The sequence below is a fragment of the Benincasa hispida genome, unplaced genomic scaffold, assembly GCF_009727055.1.
Source record: "Benincasa hispida cultivar B227 unplaced genomic scaffold, ASM972705v1 Contig245, whole genome shotgun sequence".
Taxonomy (NCBI): domain Eukaryota; kingdom Viridiplantae; phylum Streptophyta; class Magnoliopsida; order Cucurbitales; family Cucurbitaceae; genus Benincasa; species Benincasa hispida.
In genome coordinates this window covers 97,741-112,644 of record NW_024064773.1, presented here as the reverse complement: position 1 = coordinate 112,644, position 14,904 = coordinate 97,741, and positions in this window count along the sequence as shown.

Sequence of the window (14,904 nt, the reverse complement as noted above, 5' to 3'; positions counted from 1 at the left end):
TACAAAACTTAACATTAACATCTAAAAATAGGAAAACAATTTTCCTTTTATCTCACGGTTACCATGAAACTACCAATAACATCCTTCAAATGGTTATTAGAGAAAATAATTTAATTATACAATAATTAATATTATATAAATATAAATGATAACAACTTATCAAACTACTATATTCATAACCTATAGTTTTAATATTTCATCTCATCAAACATATAAACCATAGCTCTTTTCCTATTCCATGGTACTTAATGTAAATCTCACTTACATTAATCCTCCACTAGATGTATCTCATATACCATACCGATCATATCATATATAATCGAATTACCTCTTGTTAATTTGAACATTTCAAATCAAACTGATCCTCAACTGAATCCATTGAGTTACCAAGGGGGTCTTATAAACTTGTAGCTCGAAGCTCCAACGGTACGTGAATAACTGACTAAACTCTTTAGTCACGGGATCCACTATCCTTTAACTGTCAGACACTCCACTAAAGACCGATAGCTGAACTCTTCTTACCACAAATATATTATGTATCCATCTTAACCAATCAACAATGCGACAACCCTTCATAGATCTCTCATAAGTACAGTTGGGCCAATAACCGTTATGTCCCTGTAGTTACATCTAACTCCTTAAGTACCACTAAATCCTCTAATGAACATAAGTCATAGTCCTACTATGACTGGTCCTCTCTTTCAAAGAGAAGTTGTGGTAACTATGTTCAACCCCGGAATCAGCCCTTAAGAGATCAATCTCTCTACTTACCCCTGCTTTAGGGAAGGAGTAAATTCCATCTTGTGTAAGTGAGTTTCCAGCTCCCAGATCAAATAAGTCCAAAAAAAGGTAGACATGTTGAGTTGGCAATCTAGCCACTCTCACCCATACTAATCAAAGGATTGCCGTCAAAGGTAGGAGTTTCCAAAACACTCAGGATTGAGGTCGTGTCACCTATGGTCGTTTAGGTGAGATGTAACTCTCCAATATCAATGACGTTATATATAGAGTCTAGTAATCTCGTGGTCCGGTCTTATACAAACTCTTTGTATAGGACACCTTCGCTCGCATGTCTCCACATGAATGGTCAGGATCTACCATCTGTAGTAGTTTACAACACTTGCAAACCTCTATAAAGTAGACCGTATCCGTAGTGTCATCAGGATCAGGTATCTCACCTTAATCCTTATACTACAGACCTATTTAGGTTATCTTTTAAGGCATGATCCACTTTTATATCACATATACATACTTAAGTTCACATAAGATAACTAAGGAGTTTTGTTTATTGAATATGAGTAAATGCCATAATAAAATAACAATTATTTTATTCATCAAACAATGTGTATCATTAAAAATAACGAAACTCTGGGAGAATTAGGACACCAATCCCAACAATCTCCCATTTGTCTTAGTGAATCGGGAGACTAATGTACAATACAATTATGTACAATATACAATAAACTAGGGCATACCCTAAGTATCATATCAATCTCCCATCTGTCTTAATGATTCGAGAGACTAATGCACAATACAATATACAATAAACTAGGGCATATCCTAGTATCATCTCCCACTTGCCCTAGACAAGATGTCGCATGTCCCGCAGACCCAGACTCTCCAGGTGACTCTCGAACACTTTAGCCATGAGGGCCTTTGTAAAGGGATTAGCAACTTTGTGCTCCAATGCGATTTTCGTGACTATCACATCACCGCGATGCACAATCTCCCTTATCAGGTGATATTTTTGTTTGATGTGCTTACCCTGACAATGACTCCAAGGCTCCTTCGAATTTTCCACAGCCTCGCTGTTATCACAATAAAGAGTGATAGGCAAATACATATTTGGAACAACTTCCAAATCTGAAAGGAATTTCCTCAGCCAAATAGTCTCCTTAGTTGCTTCACAAGCGGCTACGTATTCGGCTTCCATAGTGAAGTCCGCGATGCATCCTTGCTTGATGCTTCGCAAGACTACAACCCCTTCATTCAGAGTGAAAACTGACCCCGATGTCGATTTGTGAGAATCTAAATCGGTCTAAAAGTCAAAGTCTGTGTATCCTGTAAGGATTAGATCCTTATCTCCATACATGAGCATATAGTCCCTCGTTCTCCGAAAATAGTTAAGGATCGTCTTGATCGTCATCCAGTGATTAAATCATGGATTGGGTTGATATCGATTGACAATCCCTACTGCATAAGAAATGTCGGGTCTGGTATACAATATTGCATACATCAAGCTTCCTATAGTAGAAGCATAGGGAATCCACCTCATCTCCTTAATCTCTTGAGGTGTCTTAGGATATTGATCCTTAGACAAAACGATTCTATGCCTGAAAGGTAACAAACCTCTCTTGGAATTTTGCATTCGGTACTTGATCAACATTTGATCAATGTACGACGCCTTAGACAAGGCTAATTATTTGTTCTTACGATCTCGAATGATCTAGATCCCTAAAACATACTGTACCTCACCCAAATCTTTCATTTGGAACTAGGCAGTTAACCATTTCTTAATGTCGGTCAAATATCCTACATCATTCTCAATGAGTAGCATATCATCCACATACAGTACAAGGAAAGCTACTGAGCTATTGATGATCTTCTTGTAAACACAAGGCTTATCAACGTTCTAATCAAAGCCAAACGATTTGACAACAATGTCAAATCTGATGTTCCAAGATCTAGATACTTGTTTCAGCCCATAAATGGACCTATTAAGCTTGCGAACTCTTTGCTCTTGATCTGAAACTATGAACCCCTCTGGTTGAGTCATATAGATGGTCTCCTCAAGATTACTATTAAGCTTACAAACTCTTTGCTCTTGATCTGGAACTATGAACACCCCCACTCGCATGTCTCCACATGAATGGTCAAGATCTACCATATGTAATAGTTTACAACACTTGCAAACCTCTATAAAGCGGATCGTATCCGTAGTGTCACTAGGATCAGGTATCTAACCTTAATCCTTATACTATAGACCTATTTAGATTATCACTTAAGGCATGATCCACTTGTATATCACATATACATGCTTAAGTTCACATGAGATAACCAAGGAGCTTTGTTTATTGGATATGAGTAGATGTCAAAATAAAATAACAATTATTTTATTCATCAAACAATGTGTATCATTACAAACAACGAGACTTCGGGAGAATTAGGACACCAATCTCAACAAACTTCGACGATCAACTCTGGGCTTCGATAACAACCTTCAATGACAACTTCGACGACCAACTTCAGGATACGAAAACCACCTCCGATGACAGTTCTGGCGACAAAATATGAACTCCGACAACCACCTCCGATGACACTCGATTGACCAACTCCGAGCTCCAACAACCTTCGCGCGACTAACTCTGACAATCAATTCTAGCCTTCAACATCCACCTCCAGTGACCCAACTCCAATGACCGATTAATTTCGACAACAAACTCCAATGACCAACTCTGACAACCACCTCCAATTACAAACTTCGATGAAAATCACCTTCGATGATGACCTCTAAAAGAGCAACTCCAACGACCAACTCAAGGCTTCGACAACCAACTTCGATGAAAAATTCCAACAACCAATGCTAATACCATCTTCATGTGACTAACTTCGGGCTTTGATAGTCACCTTCATTTACAATCTCCAACGAAATTCGTCTTTGATGATCAACTTCAACAACCTCTTTTGTCCGACCAACTTTGGGATTCAAAAACCGCCTCTAATGACAAAATTCGACAACTAACTCCAATATTCCTTCATGTGACTAACTTTAGGCTCTAACAACCACCTCCGACTAGAAACTCCAGCAAAAACCATCTTCGATAATCAACTTTGACAACCACTTCCGACTACTATAAAACTGATGTTTGTTAAAGTATGTTGTACGGTTGTTGATTATATAAAAAAATATTACTTTGTCTACATTAAGTGCAATATTTATAGGTAATGAATTCACATATCAAATGAGTATTAAGAATATTTAGATACAAAGTATGTAACATGTAACAAAAAAAAATCATAAAATGAAAAGAAATTCCTTGTGACATTTTCCAACAAGAATTAGTGAAAAATAGAGATTTGTTCTCTGATGATCCTCCAAATTTAGAGGAAATGAAACTGAAATTATTGAAGAAATGTGATGACATTCCATTGGTTGTTACGATGATGGGGGAGATTTAATTAAAAAAAATCATGACATAGTGAAAATATAGAGCAACAATAGAAAGAAAAGAAAAGAAAAAGAAGAAGATGATAATGAAATTCTTAGAGAAAAATTAGCTAGAATCAAAAGTTTTGATTTCATTTTAATTTCTCATTTTATTTAACCACATTTCTACAAGGAATGTAATTGATTAATTGTTGTTCATTGTCAAAAAAGAAAAAAAGAAAGCAAGAAAAGTTTTAAAAATTAAAGAAAAAATTGCAATCCATATTTTATTCAAACAAAGATGGGTAGAATTATTGAATAAAAAATTTTCAAAACGTAAATAGTAATCATAAAAGCATATTTTAGAGTTCAAAAAACTGCATCAGATACCCAAGCATATGAACTCATCTTTGCACCCCAAACATAGACATATGAACTCAAACCAAATAACTTTGTACCCCAAACACAGACATGTGAACTCCACAGATATACGAACTCTACAAATATATAAACTCCAGACATCTTATCTCAACTCAGCACCCCATATATCCCCTAAAAGAAAAAAAATTGTAGATCTTTTGAGATATCGCCAATGCAGCTGAAGCACGATTTATGCGAATATAAAATGAATTAGACAATATCTAAAATAAATTTAGATTAAATAGAAAATTGAGTATACTATGTATAGCTTGACCAAAAGATGCTCTCCTTCACTAGTAATCTAGCACCTTTTGATATTTTGATACCAATATATGTAATTTTCGGTCACATCTCCACCATGTGGTTCAACTGGGCATCGACTGCAACAATTTTTTTGCATGAGTGTCATCACACTACCAAATTTGTAATCTGGCTAGATCAATCTAGAGTTCATAACTCTATGTCATGCAATTTTGATTCAGTATTGTATATTGATGAGATAGCTTGTTTTAGGCCAAATTGTGTGATCAATATGTTATAAAGATATCACTCAATAATGTGAAAACACATGAGTGGACTTATCGTCTGCCATATGTCATGACCATTAGTGTAGTTAGAGGTGTTAAAAAATTGATACGAATCGAAGTAAAACCACTACTTCGGTTCGATTTTTTATAAAATTTTTAATTTTTCAATTTAATCCATTAAAAATGGAGTTTTTCAGTTCAATCTACAGTTTATCTCTTAAAAAATCGGAAAAATCCCAAATTGGGCCTACACTATAATTAAGTTTTAACCTTAATATATAGTTCAAAAGCTTTAGGTTTTGTCTACCTTACAAAATGGTGCGATTTTCATACCTGGGAGATGAATAATAAAAATATAACCTAATTAATAAATAAATTAATATAAACTGTTCATTAATATTAATTTTATTAATTTATAAATATAAATATATTATCTAGACTTAATAAATTTCAACTAATACCTTCACATTAATATTTTATGTTATATTAACTAATTAATATAAATTAATTTTAGCAATTATCAATATTTTAATTAATTTAATTTGTAATAATTAATTTAAATAATTTAATTATGCTTAAATAAATGTTTAATATAGCAATATTCATTTTTTTTTCATTGATTAAATACTTAATCAATATAACAATAAATTGAATAATACTAAAATTAATGACTACATCGATTGGTCTTTTGCATTTAATTAAGTAATTATTTAATGGTAAATTTAACACATATATTTAACTCCTGCATATCCAAACACAAACATTAATTATTCCAGACATTCAAATCTCAATTTATACCAATGAAGCAATATTTGTGATCCAAACAGTCCCTAAATATCACAATCTCTCTCATTTTCACTAAAAACCCATCCAACTGCCCCTCCCACTCCCTCTATCCTTCAAGCTTTAATTTCCCTCTCCATTTCAACCCCTACTACCTCGGTTCTAAGAGTGTTCATTCTTCTTCTCCATCTCTACTAATTGCCTTGGTCATCTCTCTCACGGCCGCCTACGACAATATGTTTGTTGTTCATTGTATTTCTTTTTTTATTTCTATTCATTTTAAATTTGTAATCCTTGTTCTTTATTCTTTGAAAATTGTCTCATTTAATTTTATAATTAATTAAGGAGAATGACCTTTTTAGTCTCAAAATTTTTAAGAATATGTACGTTTGGTCTATGAGTAAATATAGATCTATTTGGTCCTGAATTTGCAAAATGTATCTTTTTAGTCCTTGAATTTTTTAAAATATGTTTAAAAAAATCCCTCAAATAACTTTATACCATTGTTTTAAATAATTGTTTTACATTTTAAATTAAAAGAATAATTTTTAAAAATCACATTCTCTCTAAAATTATTAAATATGATATAATTATTTTTGAAAAATCAAACAAAAAAGTATTTCAAAGACCTTTTAAAGGTATGTTTAAAAACTCAACAACTAAAAAAGTACCAAACACACCCATTCTTTAAAATTTGGAGATTAGAAAGATAGTTTTACTAATTAATTATCAATGTTTGATATTATCTTCTTTTTCCTTTTTAAATTTTTTTATTATATCGATATTTACCATATATGTCTAAATATTGTCTTAAAATGATCAATTATAGCTTAATTAAACCACAATCAAAATTTCATTAACTAATTTTAATACAATTTTTATAAAGTTTCTCAAAATTTCTAACATGGATATTTTCATAAATCCATGAAATCGATATTTTCAGACATTTTCAATATTAGTGTAATTGTGTAAATTGATACTTAAAAAAGAAAAGAAACTCAACGAAAATGTACACCGTGGCAATTAAAATAAAATTAGTGCTAGTTTCATGAAAAATTTACAGTTTGCCCAAAATCTTTATGTTATTGTGCGTATATATATAAGAAACCCTAACAATTTAGGGCTCGTCGTTTGCGCAGTTTCGCACGAGAGGAGGCGAAAAAGGATCTGCAGAAATGGAATCGGCCGCGAACATCGTGTACTCCAAAATCACTATCCTCCTCGGATTTTTAACACTCTTTCTTCTTCGTTTTTTCGATTATTTTAACTTACAGATTCGAAATCAATGATCTCCTTATTATTATGGAGCTTCATCGATTCGATCGCATATTTTTTCTTTTCTTCTTGTTTGGATGAATTTGAATGCGAAATTATTAGTCTTGTGTTCTTGTTTCTGAAAGAAATTTGTGAATATTTTTTTGTTGATGGTGGCTGGTGATGACGAACATTTCAGGCATGAGCCGCAACAATATGATTTGCGCTTCTGTGTAGACAATATTTCTACATGGGTTGTTGTTGCGATGAAGAATGTGCCAAAATGCTAATCTGAAGCTCTCCCATTTTCTTTTCCTCCTCCTTTCAATTAAATCAGAGAAAATCGACAAAAATGGCCTATTGAAAGTTTTTATTTGAAAAGAATGGTAGATGACATGGAAAAACCTACTCATTCGCACAAACAAAGGGGAAAGAATCTATTTTTCACCACTTATGGTAGGAAAAAACCATTATAGAAAAAGGTTCAAAATCACAATTGGAGCCCTTTTTTTTGCAACCTTCAAAGTCCTTTCAAAATTTTTCTTCAACATTTTGGTTCATATCTTCAAATTCGTACTCGAATAAGTATTTATGCACATTTTAGGAGATTTGCACCTTTTTCTTTGAAGATTTTGGTTTTATATTTTTCTGGTATTGTTCTTGATTGATTTTTATAGATAAAAAACATTGTACTCTAGAATGATTTTGAGGTTGAGGTATATAGATAGGATATGAGGTTTTACATTGACATGGAAGGGATCGGGTGGGGTCGGGCCAAAAACCGGGTTGGGATCGGGCAACTCGGTATTGGGAAAAACTCTCATCCATAGTATTATCCTACCGAACTCTCATCCATAGTATTATCCTACCGAACTCTCATCCATAACAAAAATGTAATGTTTTTAAAGAAGCTGAAGCTTGGTCGGGTATCAAACTTATTCCAACAATTATTAATTGAAGAATTGGAGTAGATGGCGGTTTTTGAGGTTCCATTCGAAAAAATAGCAAAATCACTTAGGAATAAGAATGACATGCACATGGTCGCAAATTTTGAAATTCGTGATTTGTCCGGACTTGTTTGTGGATTGTCTTCCTCATTTTGCTCGTATGGTTAATATAATCTCTATAGTTTATTATTATTTTAGATTTTATTTAACCACTTTTTGAATATATCTCATCTTAATAAAATATCCACATTTTAAAACTAAATTTATATTTGAAATATCCATATAATATTAAAACTTATTTCCTAATTTTTAGATAACACAATCTCTATATTTTATTATTAAATTAGATTATGTTTAACAACTTTTCGAATTTATCTCACCTTAATAAAATATCTAGATTTTGAAATCAAATCTATATTTGAAATACCCATATATTATTAAAACTTCTTATTAACCATATATATTTTTTTTCAAATTTCTATATTGTTCTCCGATTTGTAATAAATTAGGTGTATATGCCATTGATATTATTTTCTAAAAAAATGGCCATATGTTGATTGCACAAGAATCAACTTGATTGTTTGCTTGAACTTTGTCATAAGTTTTGTTACCTACACAAAAGGTTTCGTCCGTATAGGTTTCCTTGTCAATTCATTAACTGTTATCTGAAAGGAAAACATTTGAAAACATGAGTTAGAAGCTCAGTGAGTGACTAACATTTAAGCATAACGTTCATACATAAATTTCATATTAAAAAACTGAAACATAAATTAGCAATTATTATTCATGTCATCATCAACATCATATAGTATTTTTTCTTATCTAGCTAGACTATGCCTTTGTTTATTTGTCTAGAGTGGTCCTTTCGCTCACTCCTTATCATTCTTTATTGCATTAATACTTAACTGAAAAGGAACTCTTTTTGTTCACTTTCTACAATTATAATTTGCATCCTTAGTTGAGAGAGAACCTTTACTCAATCCCTTAACATCAACCTATAGCTAAAGTGGAGTGATCTCGACACTACCAATAACAACTTTTCATTTATTCATATAATTTTAGTTTAAGTTTTGTCATACCTTGGGTACTATTGCTCAGATACCTTCTCCGTGTACTTCAATATCGAGTTGTTCGGATACCTTCTCCATGTACTATAGTATCGGGCTATTCAAATTCTAGGACAAAGCTTCAGTACCTTCTCCGTGTACTTCAATACTGAGCTATTCACATTCTAAGACTGAGGTACCTTCTCCGTGTACTTCAGTACTGAGCTACTTATACTTACTTGCACATTCTTATATCTTAATGACTTAGTTGCCCAAACACATCCCATACTAACGCATCCTCATAGTCATTGTAAAGCATAACATAAATATAACATTAATGTGTGATGCGTTGATTGGTAACTATTTGTGAATAGTTGTCATAAATAGCTTTCAGCAAACATGCATTGCTAGATATTCATAAGCATTAACAATTTACTTAAAACATTTAAAGCATTTAAAGTCACTCACAGTCTTTGGAAATCCTCTTCATATATGCTTACTGTGCGTTGAACATCTAGCCAAATCCTTAGGCCTTAACTTGACTAGGTAGCAACGTTAATATCATGCGTCCATGCGTTGCGTCCATACATTGCGTTAGGTGTTCAAGCCTCCTACGCGTCCAAGCCTTTAACTCACGCCTACTGCCCATCACATAGCAATCTTTGCGCCCATCGCTCAGTTCATGCGCTCATCTTGTGGCACATCGACGCATGCCCCATGCGTTCGTCCGATTGCGCCCATCACTCTAACGCAACCTTGCGCTTATGGCTTCAATATGCGATGCATGGTTTAATGTTTCTCAATGCATCCTTGCACCAATTCAACCTCTAACGCATGCGCCCATCATCGTCGTTAAGCCCTTTAAGCTGCTTGCTTGTTCAACCCAAGCAGCTGCCTGCTTGCTCAAGATTCCACATTTAATTTACAATTTTAATAACTAATTTTCTAGGCCTTTTCTCAAGAAAGTTCCTTCTACAAACATTCTTTAAATTGTCTTAGCAAGCTTAACTTAAAATTTCAACTCAGAATTCCCCGTGGTTGTGCCAGAATCCTCAAATCATCAAGACTGGCTCAACTTACACGAGTATTCAACCTCCAGCCGGATTCTTCATACTCCAGCTCGATTCTGCTAGAATCTCCCTCCGACGTATCAACCCCAACAACTAGACATACTCAGGGTTTGAATGGCTTTAGATTTATTTCATTTGCCCGAGTGAATTTCTCCAAACTCCTGCTTGAAGTCGGGCTTTTCTTTTTAAACTAACAGCTGCATGCTCTCCTTTTAACATCAGGCTGCTACCTCATTCTTAGAGGATAATGTCAAACCTGAGTATGACAGTTAGCTTAGCTGATCAATCTTCAAGATGATATTTCCCTCTTGGCTATCAACGCAAGGGTCAGCTCCCAAGCCAACGCTTACGACCACATGGCCGCATACCTCCTTCTCAATGCATCACCCAATCTAGCTAACGCATAGCTCACTTAAAGGTTTTTGCGTTCCTCCTTTAGTCGCATACTTCTAAGCCAACTTATGTCCTAGCCCACGCATAGTTGTCCTATCATATCAACCATGCGTTAAGCCTTCCTCGTTTCATAACATAACTTTAGCATGCATCACATACTCCATCGTCTAGCTCATCATCTAGTACTACTATCGCATAACACCAACACATAGGCCGCATAGCACCAACGCATAGTACATCACTAATGCATAGTGTAGCATTGCCGCATCTAACGCCACATGCCTTCCTCGCCGCATGCCATCCATCGACGCATGCCTCGCACTGCATCATCGCATGCCCTCGCCTCACCGCATGCCCTCGCATCACCGCAAACTACCAACGCATTTCCTTCGGCTGCTTACCATCGCATCATAGCTTTCATTTGTTGGATTTTATGACCTAAAACTCGTAGTTTATAAATTAATAAACATATTCTGTTTTGTTTTTCGATAAAGTTGTTATTGAAATTGTAATCTTGAATCCAATAAACTAAGGCCCCGAGGCTATTTAATGTAGTTTGAACTTTATGTAGTGACATAAATGTGGATCAAGTTCAAATATATAGCCAAAATGGTCTATAATATATGAATAAGGTTGAGCGCCTTATTCTTGGGACACTATGGATGCGACCCACTTTGTAGTTAGTACAAACGATGTGATCCTGAATTGTTCATATAGAGATATATGAGTGGGGGCATCCTATGCAATGAGTTTGCATAAGACTGAACCATGAAATAGTCACTTTTTACGTTCTAAATGTCATTTTATGTATAAACTGACTATTTCGTTAATTGATGACCTGGGTAACTCAATCTTATTCCTAAGCTAACTATGAACTCCTATTCACTCGGAATTATCCTTAGATCTGCATAGGTGAGGGCAACTTAATATCGTTGGCCCAATAAGTCTCCCATTTCAGGGGTAAGATCGGGTGGATAGCTGGGAATATAGGGTGCAAGACGGAATTCACTCCTACCTGTTATAGGGATAGTAGATAGGTTGTTCCCTTTAGTACTGAATCCAGGTCTTGAACAAGGGGCCCCACCCTCTCCTTAGCTCGAGAGGGATTCGGTTTATAGGTTGGACCTTAAACATCTGTTCATTAGAGGATCAGTAGAACTTAAGGAACAAGATGTAGTCTTGGGGTAAAACAGTTTTTATGACCCAGCCGAGATTACGAACAGTCTGTGAAGGATTAACTTACTAATCATGGTTATATCAAATGGACACAAATATATCTATAGTGAGGGGAGTGCAACTACTAGACTATAGTGGAATAACCCGTTAGTTAACGAATGTTGATTAGCTCCGTCTAAAGAGTTTAGCCAGCTAATCTCGGATTGTTGGAGCCCATGATCTATAGATCCATTAGGTTCACCTACTAGCTCATATGAAATAAACTTAGAACAGTATGATAGAATGATTCGAATTGTTCGAATTAGGTGAAGAGAGAGAAACCGACAAGTATATGTGATATAGTGGTCGGGTTTTTCAGTTTAGAAATACAACTTTAATATTTAAATGTGATTTAAATATCAAGAATATGGATACGTTCATATTCGGAAGCTCGAAAATAATGGAAATGGTCAAAGATGTAAAAAGTCAAAGAGTTGACTTTCGACTTTGAAAAGTCAAACTTTGACCGACCTTATATTCAAATGTGATTTGAATTTCAGAAAAATGAATGCGGATTCATGCTCGGAGGTCAAAATTAGTCAACATGGAAAAAATCATAAAAAGTCAAAATGTTAACCTTTTGGTCAAAGTTTGACTTTGACCAAATGACTATTTTGCCCTTTGACTATATTTAGTGGGAAAATCCAAACTTTTGTTGGATAATTCCACTAACAAAATAGTGGGCTAGGTGTTGACTTATAGTAGAGACATTAAGCCCACTAAGATAATGGATTATAGGTGTTGGGCTTTTTATGGATTTGGTTCATGCAATAGTTGCATGATTTTTTCTATAAATTAGACTTTTGAATTTGGATTTAAAACTCTTGCAATTTTTTCAAATTTAGTTTTTCAAAATTGGCTAAAAAAAAAGGAAAAACCAAAAACCAAAAATTCCATCTTATTTTTTACATCTTTTTCTCTCTCTCGGTTTTCTTCATCCACCGGGTCCCACAACTCGGTTCTGAGTCCAGAGGATAGTAGGTCAACTCTAGTTGTGGTCCGTTCATGTTAGGGTCAAGATTCAACGAGGGAAGAGCGATTTTCGGTAGCTAACAAAGGTAATTTTATTACTGTTTTTCCTTCATTTGCATGCATAATTTCCTTTAAATTAAAAGCAATTAGAGTGTAATTAGATCCTAATTCTGCTGCGTTAGATCCTAATTCCGCTGCGTATGTCTCGTGTTCCATCATCACTCACGCGTTCACCCTTGGTACCAATGCATCGCTTATCCTTGCCTTCAACCCTTAGCTCTACAAGCCTTGGTTGCTACACACCAACCTCATGCGTCCACACTTCTCCATCAACACATGCCTACACTTTGCTTCCATACTTAACCAAATTCCCACTTGTTATATTATCTAAGACACGCATCTAAGTATTTCTAACACTTAGAATTTTCTTCCTCCATCTTCCTACTTTCTTTATCTCCTTTCATAATTTTACTTAACACGTTTGTTACTCGCTTTTGTAGGAAAAATAGAGTACGAGGTTGACAGTATTGAAGAAAGCAATTTATTTTTTTGCTCTTAAAAACAGTTTCGAACTTACTACTACTAGGTCAAACAAAACTTCGTTTGAAATTCGTTGTAAGGATATGTCTTGTGGATGGTATCTATGTGCATCTGTATATAGAAGGGGTGGTGTGTGGATTGTTCGGAAATTCATCGATATCCATAAATGTTCTATTGACATTGTTAAAGATGGTAATCGACAAGCAACATCCTGGATTTTTGCTGAATGTACAAAGTCATTTTGTAAAATGAATGACAAAGTCCCATGCCGACCGTGTGATTTGTAAGCTATATGAGAAGACAACATGGTGTAAATATAAGTTATGATAAAGCTTGGAGAGGTCATGAGATTGCCCTCAATTCCCTCAGGGGGACTCCTGAGTCATCATACGCTGGTTTGTCACCATTTTCAGCTGCGTTGATTGAAAACAATCCCGGTATGTTTCTCGTCTATATTTAGTTTAAGCAATTATATACACTCTACTTTGTCTTGTATAATCAATCTAAATGTTTATTACTTACATGAACATATACAACACAAGAATTTGATGATGAAGGTAGGTTACAGTATTACTTTATGGCGCATGCTGCTTATATAGATGCATGGAAATTTTGTTTTCCTATTATCTCAGTCGATGATGCATGTTTAAAGTACAAATTTATGGAGATATTATTGCCTGCTTGTACACTTGATGGCAATTCGCAAATCGTACCTCTTGCATTTTCCGTTGTCGATTCTGAGAATGATGCATCATGGTCTTGGTTTTTTCGTAATCTTAAAGCTGTTTTTGGGGATTCTAACGACCATGTTATTGTGTCTGATGGTCATAAAAGTATAGCCAAGGGTGTTAGTTCTGTTTATGATTTTGTTGAACACGGGTTGTGTGCATTTCATTTGTATAAAAACCTTATTAATAACCATAAGTCATGTCCAATTGAAGACACTTTCCATATATGTGCAAGAGCATATACAATTGGAGAATTTGAGTATTACATGAGGAAATTGGATGAGATTGCTCCGTCCATTAGGATTGAATTATAGGATGTTGGCAAATCCAAATGGGTTAGGGCATTTTGTCGGAGGAAAAGATATTCCTTAATGACAACCAATATATCTGAATGCATGAATTCGGCTTTAAAGGAAGCACGCGAATTACCCGTTATTGGTTTCCTTGATTCTATCTGTAGTTTGGTTCAAAAATGGTTTTGCAAATGTCGTAGTCATTAGAGTTTCCAGCATTCTGAATTGTCAATGGATGTAAGTGTTCTTTTAGTTACACAATATTTGTATTCGATTGAGCCTATTATTAATAGTAAAATTGTAAGTTTATCGTCTCTGTTTTTTTTTTTTTTTTTTGTAGTTGTACCCCATTAACCAGTATGAATTTGAAGTGTATTATCGCTCTAACCAATTTGTTGTTAACATTCTGAATCGTACTTGCTCATGTCGGTGGTGGGACCTAAACATGATTCTGTGCTCTCTGCATGCATTGCATTGTCTCGTAGGAACCTTCAACTATAGTTATATGCACATGATTTCTATCGTGTTTCCAATCTATGTTTGTTATACAGAAAGGACACGCGACGTAT